The sequence below is a fragment of the Watersipora subatra genome, chromosome 11 (assembly GCF_963576615.1).
Source record: "Watersipora subatra chromosome 11, tzWatSuba1.1, whole genome shotgun sequence".
Taxonomy (NCBI): domain Eukaryota; kingdom Metazoa; phylum Bryozoa; class Gymnolaemata; order Cheilostomatida; family Watersiporidae; genus Watersipora; species Watersipora subatra.
In genome coordinates, this window is record NC_088718.1 from 10,979,155 (window position 1) to 10,987,447 (window position 8,293).

Below are 8,293 nucleotides of genomic sequence, written 5' to 3' on the forward strand. Positions count from 1 at the left end.
ATATTTTGAACAGCTAACAATGCGTATCATTAAAAAACCTTTACAACTGAAAGGTCATAAAACTTTTATTACAAAGCTGTCAACTAGGAGAGCGGTATGAGAATCAACAGAAAACTGAGCAGTTCAGAGCTAGAAAGCTTTGCTTTCTAGCTTTACTTTTACTTAGTCTCGTTTTGCTATGTAGTTATACTGCTTTACTCATCTGCAGATCTTTGGGTGTAAGCTTCAACTACCATTGCAAAATAACACATAGAGTGTTATTTATGTGTTACTTGTATGTTTGAGGAGTTATCTTCTATTTACCTCTGATATTTTGGCTGTTTACATTCTTGCCACGAAGGTAAAAGCGAGAGTCCCTAATGCGCCACCCGAGTACAGTAAGCATTTGTTATTAACCTTATGCGCTAAAACACTTGGCATTAAGTTTCAAGTAAGTTTGTTAGCCCGGGTTCTAGAAAGTACAACAGTACTAAACTTTTAATAGAGAGTCTGTTGAGGCCACATTGCGTTTACTTTTGGCAAAAGTGGCAATGATACGAATGTCAAGGTTGAAAGTTGCTGGTTAGTCTAAGCTGGTTGGGTTCATAAGAAGTTGAAGTTGTCTCACCATATTTATTTATTGGCTGGCATGTAATTTAGCTGTCATATTATTGTAAATTATAAAATGATAGTATAAAATGATTGGTATTATTATTATTATGCCTTGTTGCTTATTGTATTATACTAAAAGATAAGATGGTGAATACTAATGTGCTATTGCATCTTGCATAAAAGCGTATTAACTATGATGATGTATCTATTAGGAGTTGTTTACTCTCACTTGTTTAATGAAAATGTTGGTTTTAATTGTTGAAATATTTGTTTTACTGAATGAGCACTTGAAGATATATTGTATATCTTATTCTGCAGTAAAATAACTAGGTCTATGGCATATTACCTGTGTGATGATATTAGTTTAGGAAACTATTAACGCACAATCTCAATTATTTCTTATTTACTTTTTTACTTGGTTCACTACTAGCCCTAGTGCTATTGATAACACATGCAGGTAGGTGTTACTACTAGCCCAAGTGCTGTTGATAACACATGCAGGTAGGTGTTACTACTAGCCCAAGTGCTGTTGATAACACATGCATATGTAATATTAAACATGGTACAGTTAGATGGCTACATGTATTATGTTCTAAGGCATTTTTGTTAACAATGAGATGATGTTGAGTCCCCAGTAACACTCAACAATAATCAATAAATGCTGTTTTAGTAGTTACCTTAAGCAGCAAAGTTAAATGTAGTAACATTAACAGTTAAGAGAAGTAACATTCATCATGTAGAGACAATCCCTTATTCTTTTCTCTAACAGCCTCTGTCTTAGCTCCCAGGCAAAACTTGGGAGCTAAGACAGAGTACAATAAGTAATTTATACAATTAATTTACATTTTCATAATAATCTTAGCATCTTTGAACAGATAGAATTCTCAGAATTATTGCATAGTTGATAAAATAGCGTTTATTGGGGAGATTTCTTAACAATAGCATCGCTAAGGCAACAATGTTTGTTGTTATGGTAACAGTGTCAACAAGTCTTAGTAGAAACCAAACATTCGCCGCAGCATTTTGTGTTGGCAATAACATGTGAATACACTTTAGTCATGCCAGTAAGTAGCAAGGAGAATAGAAAAATTCCAAGGCTATTGTTAGGCTAAAGTCCAAATTGTTGGCAATTCTCAAATATTATAGAGTACAACAAAATTTTTGTGAAAAGCCTGTCAACTTGAAGCGGTGTGCAAGAAGTGCTTAACAGCATCTATTTTATCAGACGACTTAGTACCGCAAAGCTCTAGTGTAACTGTAATCATAAAGGCTGGTTTACACTAGTATGTCGGGGTTGTCTCTCGGCAATTATTTGTTGATTATGTGCACCGTAAACCGATGACATAACTGAGACTACGCAGATATGTTGGGCAATATTGCAGCTGTCAAATTTTCTCAATATTTCGCCGTGCATCCATGACAGTCTGTGTACCGCTTCAGCGATGATGATTGGCTTGGGATTGCTTGACCTATATTTTCCTTCATGATAATTGGCTGTGGGACTAGTATTTCTATCACTTTGCGATTGTGTGTAGGTGGGCTACTGGTTACATCACTGCAGCATTTTTGTTATGCCTGGAATTTACCATCTCAATGTGCATTGATTGCAATAGTACATAACAGGAGTTTTTTATTATTAAAATATAAAGAATGGATGTTGCAGAGCCACATAACTTCGACAAACTACAATTATAATGACTTATTAATAACTTTAAAAATGAGCTTTGTTTGGCTAAAAAATTCTTAAAATGCATAAAAGTGGACGAAAATTGAGGTAACAAGTAGACGAAATGATGGAGAGATCTAAAGGTCAAAGGTCTAAAGGTCATGGCATCAAACTCTTTCCAGGAGAAATCTGGTGCCAACTTTAAAACCAACACAAGTCATGAATAAAGAAGTGAGTGCTACAGTTAGTCCAGGTACAAAGAGCAGTCTGCTTGAGCACCTGGCGTGAGTTGTCATATCTACAAAATACAGGCTCATTTAGGAGTTATGCTCTCTTAGACCACATGACATGAATTTGTTTTTTGTTCAAGCCTAATACGTAATGATTCAAAGTCATACCTATAATTAATAATACCATTACTAATAATTATTAATAATACTATTAGTGGGGTAATTATCTGAAGCAGGGACCCACTTCTCGGATCACCTGAACATTTATTTCTGATAACTTATCACTCCATTTGAGTGTACATCAGTATCCGTGAAAGCAAAGCTGACATTCGTATTCTCTCAAACAACAGTTCAACTTTTAACATAGGGTCATTATTATTAGTATTATTGTTAGTAGTATTATTACTATTGGTATAGGTTTTGGAAGTACAAAGTCTTTGCCTCCGGTCTATTTAAACTAAACAAAAATAGATAGGACATTCTCATGTGGTACGTGTAAAGCTCATGTAAATTCTTTTACAGGTGCTTTTGCATGTAAAGGGACTTTTGGGTAAAGTATGTGTATGTACAAATGTGTACATACGAAGTATGTACATTATGTACATGTACTTTAGCAAACATCTCCCTGTTAAATAATATTCAACCTTAGCATAACCTCTCTTTGGGACGCCCATTGAATCAATTATTGATTCAATATTTGGCTCTGAGAGCTTCATCTAGTTTTCAAATTATCTCGAAAATCTAATCATAACACTACTTGGCCTATACTTTCACGTATTGTCTTAAATATCTTCAATACTTACTATTATATTATAACACTTACAAGTGTCATAAGTTTTTTTAAAAAGGTAAGATTTTTGTCTCACTACTGCTACAATTTGTTATATATGCCATAATATTATTATCAACTACTGTACTATGTTCTATATTACAAGAACAACAAATGCAAGGCAGCAACTAGATTCTTTGTAACAAATTTTTTTGAATTTTAACTTAAAAAGAACAAAAGCAATTTTTATCCATTTTAACATTGAACTGAGATTCGTAGCTGTTTATTTTATCAATTAGTTGCACAGTTCTTGTTATATAGTTTTATCATTGGTTGTTTCTGCCACAGGCTTATTTGTCTGACCAATAGCAGCTATGAATGGGTCTTCTGAGTAAGAAAGTACTGACATGATGCTGATTTCTTAATGTCAAACTTTATGACGCAACGTAAGGTTTATACAATTCTCCCTTGATGTACAGTTATACAGCTTTACTGTTTTAACTGAATATTGAATATTGATTATATTAAATAAAGGCACAGGTAAGTATTTTGTTTTGCTTTTTTTTAACATTTTGTCATTTCTTCTTGAATTATGCTATTACAGGAATTGTTTGATTTATTTACTGATTAATATTTTGTGATTCACTGAATTTATTGTCAATTGATCACCAATTTTATTGTCACAGGTTTCACAGTTTGTTAGAACCAATAAAGAATAAATAGGAAATTCTAACTTCACCCGTTTTTAACTGTCTTCGCTCTACTCTTTAAACAGTTTTGCAGTTTGTTTAAAACTACAATTAATAGTGATTATTTACAATATAGGGATGATTATTCATATCATTATTATTAGTTTATTTATAGTGGTGATTATTTATAATACATCATATTATAATATGTAATGTAAAATATAATATCTAGTTTTTGCCAGAATAAACCTTATGCCATTCATTTTATGGTAAAACGACCAGACATTTGAACCAATTTACACTCTCTTGCTAGTGGGTAAGAGCTGACCTCCAATGAACCCTGTTTCTTTGGAGTTGCACTCTCACTTGACACAACATAATTCCAATGTTTTTAAAAGACTATCACAGCGGTGCTGCTAGAAGAATTGTTATTCATGGCACTTCTTTCATTTTAAGTTTTGTTGCTGCTTCTAATCTGGACGAGCTTTAAATGTTGCCATAATGCTGAGGTCAATGTGTATTGGTGCGATATCCTACAAGCAAACGCTAGGTCTGGCGAATATATTATTATATGTTTCTCTGAATGAGATTTCCTTGAGTTTATATATAACCTTTCCAATAATTCATCTAAAAAAACAATTACATGCTTTGCTTGTCAGAAAGCGCCTAATATGAAAATCACAACAATTCTTAAAACAAAAGGGCCATCGAGACATGTAGACCTAAGAGATACTACACGGAAATCACCTGTAACTAAATTTGTGTAGTACTAATAGTAGCATTAGCAGTAACCGTCGTAGTAGTAATAGTAGCAGCAGCAGTAGTAGTAGTAGTAGTAGTAGTAGTAGTAGTAGTAGTAGTAGCAGCAATAGTACTAGTAATAGTATTAGTAGTAATAATAGTAGTAGTCGTAATAATAGTAGTAGTAGTAGTAGTAGTAGTAATAGCAGTAGTAGTAATTATAGTGGTAACAGTAGTAGTAGTAGTAGTAGTAGTAGTAGTAGTAGTAGTAGTAGTAGTAGTAGCAATAGTAGTAGTAGTAGTAGTAATAGTATTAGTAGTAATAATAGTAATACTAGTAGTCGTAATAATAATAGTAGTAGTAGTAATAGTAGTAGTAGTAATAGTAGGAGTAGTAGTAGTAGTAATAGTAGTAGTAGTAGCAGCAATAGTACTAGTAATAGTATTAGTAGTAATAATAGTAGTAGTCGTAATAATAGTAGTAGTAGTAATAGCAGTAGTAGTAATAATAGTGGTAACAGTAGTAGTAGTAGTAGTAGTAGTAGTAGTAGTAGTAGCAATAGTAGTAGTAGTAGTAATAGTATTAGTAGTAATAATAGTAATAGTAGTAGTCGTAATAATAATAGTAGTAGTAGTAATAGTAGTAGTAGTAATAGTAGTAGTAGTAGTAGTAGTAGTAGTAGTAGTAGTAGTAGTAGTAGTAACATTGCATAAGTACAAAATGCTTAGTGTTTAGCCGGTTGTTAGTTCTGAAATTCGATTAAAACAACTAACTAGGGAGTCTCAAAATTTTCAATAATCTTGATGATCCTAACATTGCAGCAAGTTATATTTGTGCAGTCTATTTCATCTTTCTGTCTAGTCAGTACATCTTCCTAAACTTCTACAGCTTCAACCTCTTCCATCACTATAGTCACTACATTTACAGAGGAGAACCTCTGTAATCAAAGGTTTTCCTCTGTGAATGTAAAATGAGAATGAGAAAGGTTCTTCCTTTCTAAATTCTTTTGACAAATCTCTTCATCGTCTCATTGTTCTTTATTACTTTTAATTTTAGTAATATTATTATTATTGTTATTATTGATAGAATACATGACAAGCTGTTGAGTTATACTGTATGAAATATTTTTGGAGTCTCAGATCAGAGCTTCTGGTCTGGAAAGTTCAAATATTTTTTTTCCGTGTATTCTAGCTGACTTACCAAGGACAGAAGATTAATTGTCTTCGGGTGCTGTTCTTATTGAATATGTGTTCTTACGGAATAAACTGAATGCCTTAACTACGGCAGTAGAAACCTATATGGTAGTCTTTCAGATCTTTCTCAGTGCTTTGACCAACTCTGCCATTCTCCCTTTTTTCTGGATCTCTGTCACTCTTTTTTTATACCGCTTATACATGTATTATTATTATTAGTTTTATTAATTTTGTTATCATTTTCACTACTAGTTGCGTTACTGTAAAAAAAATAAAATCATACCTGCAAGATGAGGAGAATAAGGTAACTCCATGTCTTTAATAATTCTGTCAGCAAGAATGCAAAGTTTAATAAAGGTAAATAAAATGGATCGAATGTTGAACTCACCGACAGCAAAAGTCCAAAAGAAAGTCGTAAGAGCTGCCAAACTGAGCAGCAGTAATGCCCAGCAGATAAGCAGCAACGCTACCATCTTCAAATCATGGATATCACAGCATCTGACCAACTCCCTATTCTCCTCGCTTTGGTCCCTCCTTAGTTCTAATTCTTGCTCCATCCCTATGGCTCTCACACTGCAATCAAGAATGTTTTTCTAACTGGGCATTGTGTGTTTCCTGTCTTGTTATCTTTGGAACAAACAGATATCAAAAGTGAATATAAATTACATCAATAATAGTAGTACAATGCTATGATGCTGTGACCATTTGAACGGTATGATTACATCAACAATGATATGCCGCCATGTTTTATTTATGTGAGCCTTAGTCAATGTGTTTATTGTCACTAAAATGCTGGTTCTATTCCCTAGAGGAAATAAACGACGCACATTGAATTATTGGCTTTTGTTATCAGGTAAAACAACCTGATACACAGTGTCAGCTGCTTTTGCCGCTACCTGATGTTAGCTAATTGACCGGCAAACACTGCCAACTGCTCGACCTGTGGCACAGTGTCAGTGTCTTGACATGTTACACAATGTCAGTGTCTCAACCTGTTACACAGTGTCAGCTTTTTAACCTGTTACACAGTGTCAGTTTCTTGACCTGCCACACAGTGTTGGTGTCTCAACCTGCCACACAGTATCAGTGTCTCAACCAGTTACACAGTGTCACTATCTCGACCAGCCACACAGTGTCTGTGGCTCAACACGCCGCATGGTTGTAACAGCTTTACCTGCTACCCAAAAAAGTGTCATGTATAAAAAGAAAGCCAATGTTGAAGACATTGTCAACAGTGTTAAGGTGTAAGAAGCACTACTACATGTCGTCAAATATAACGTTGACATAATGTTTCATATACGGTTGCAGATGCTATCAGCATGTTCTGATGAACGCAACTATCTAGTGTCAGTTCCAATGCATGCTTGGAAATAGTGGCCACAATTTATTAAAAATAACATCTAATAAGTAAGAAACCCAATTAACCAAGAGTCAAAGAATGACCCTTTTATTGGTTAATAAAGCCAAATTTTTCTTATGCATGACGAATCTCAAAAAACATCGATTGGAGTTGTCTTCTGTAAGTCGCTCGTAGTGATATGCAATTGGTGCAATAATTCCTTTATAGAAGGCCTGAGCAGGAATACAATAAAATGAAGCTATACTTACACAAAATTTTAGTAGATTTTATAAGAAAGTATCAGTATTTTTCTATCACTTGCAATTTTTTTTTATATTTGAGGTGATCTGACTGACAGGATTTTTTAAGATTAAAATCAACAACACCTGATTGCAGTTAAAATACTCAGATCAAACGAATGTGCAATTGCCATCTAGAGTTGTAAAAAGACTGACAGAATAGAGATGCGTAATCCGTAATGCAATAGACACACAATAGCCGATATCAACTATTGTAATGATAACAACTAGTGATGTCATGTCGAAAATAATGTTGTCTGAGCGTTTTAACCCCTATTCAAGTTCTGTCAATTTTAATATTGAAATATCCTGGCAATCAGGCCACCTCTAACATGAAAAACAATGTTCAAATGATAGAAAAATACTGAAACTTTCCGATAAAATCTACAAAAAATTTTGTGTAAGTTCTTTTCTAAAGCTGACTGACTTTTCCCTTTTATATCGACAACGAACTTTATCTCTCGCCCTGATGACGCTGCCAAGAATTCAAGTGTATCAACTCACCTAGGATCAGAAGCATCAATCACTCTGTAGCTTTCACTTGATCCTACTAGCCCAGGCTAAAGTTTTCACACTATTGATATAATGGTTCCCTCAATAGTAGGCCAATATACCTCATTGTATGTAAAATACACATCAACCTGTTAAACAAACACTTGTGTTAGCGAAATATTGAAATGCAACAATGGTGGTCATTTTTAGTCAATGCATACAAATGCATAGAGCGTACAAATGCTTTGTACGCTCTATTATAACTCTCACATTGTTTACTTGT

At 33.9% G+C, this 8,293-nt stretch overlaps 1 long non-coding RNA gene across 1 annotated transcript; it reads right to left on the reverse strand.

Moving 5' to 3' along the window:
* Positions 1 to 2,217: 2,217 nt before the first annotated feature.
* LOC137408818 (uncharacterized) lies at positions 2,218 to 8,072 on the reverse strand. Its single transcript, XR_010980142.1, has 3 exons — positions 8,023 to 8,072; positions 6,269 to 6,453; positions 2,218 to 2,555 (listed from the first exon to the last, which is right to left on the reverse strand). It is a non-coding gene; the product is annotated as an uncharacterized lncRNA (long non-coding RNA).
* Between the last annotated feature and the right edge of the window lie 221 nt (positions 8,073 to 8,293).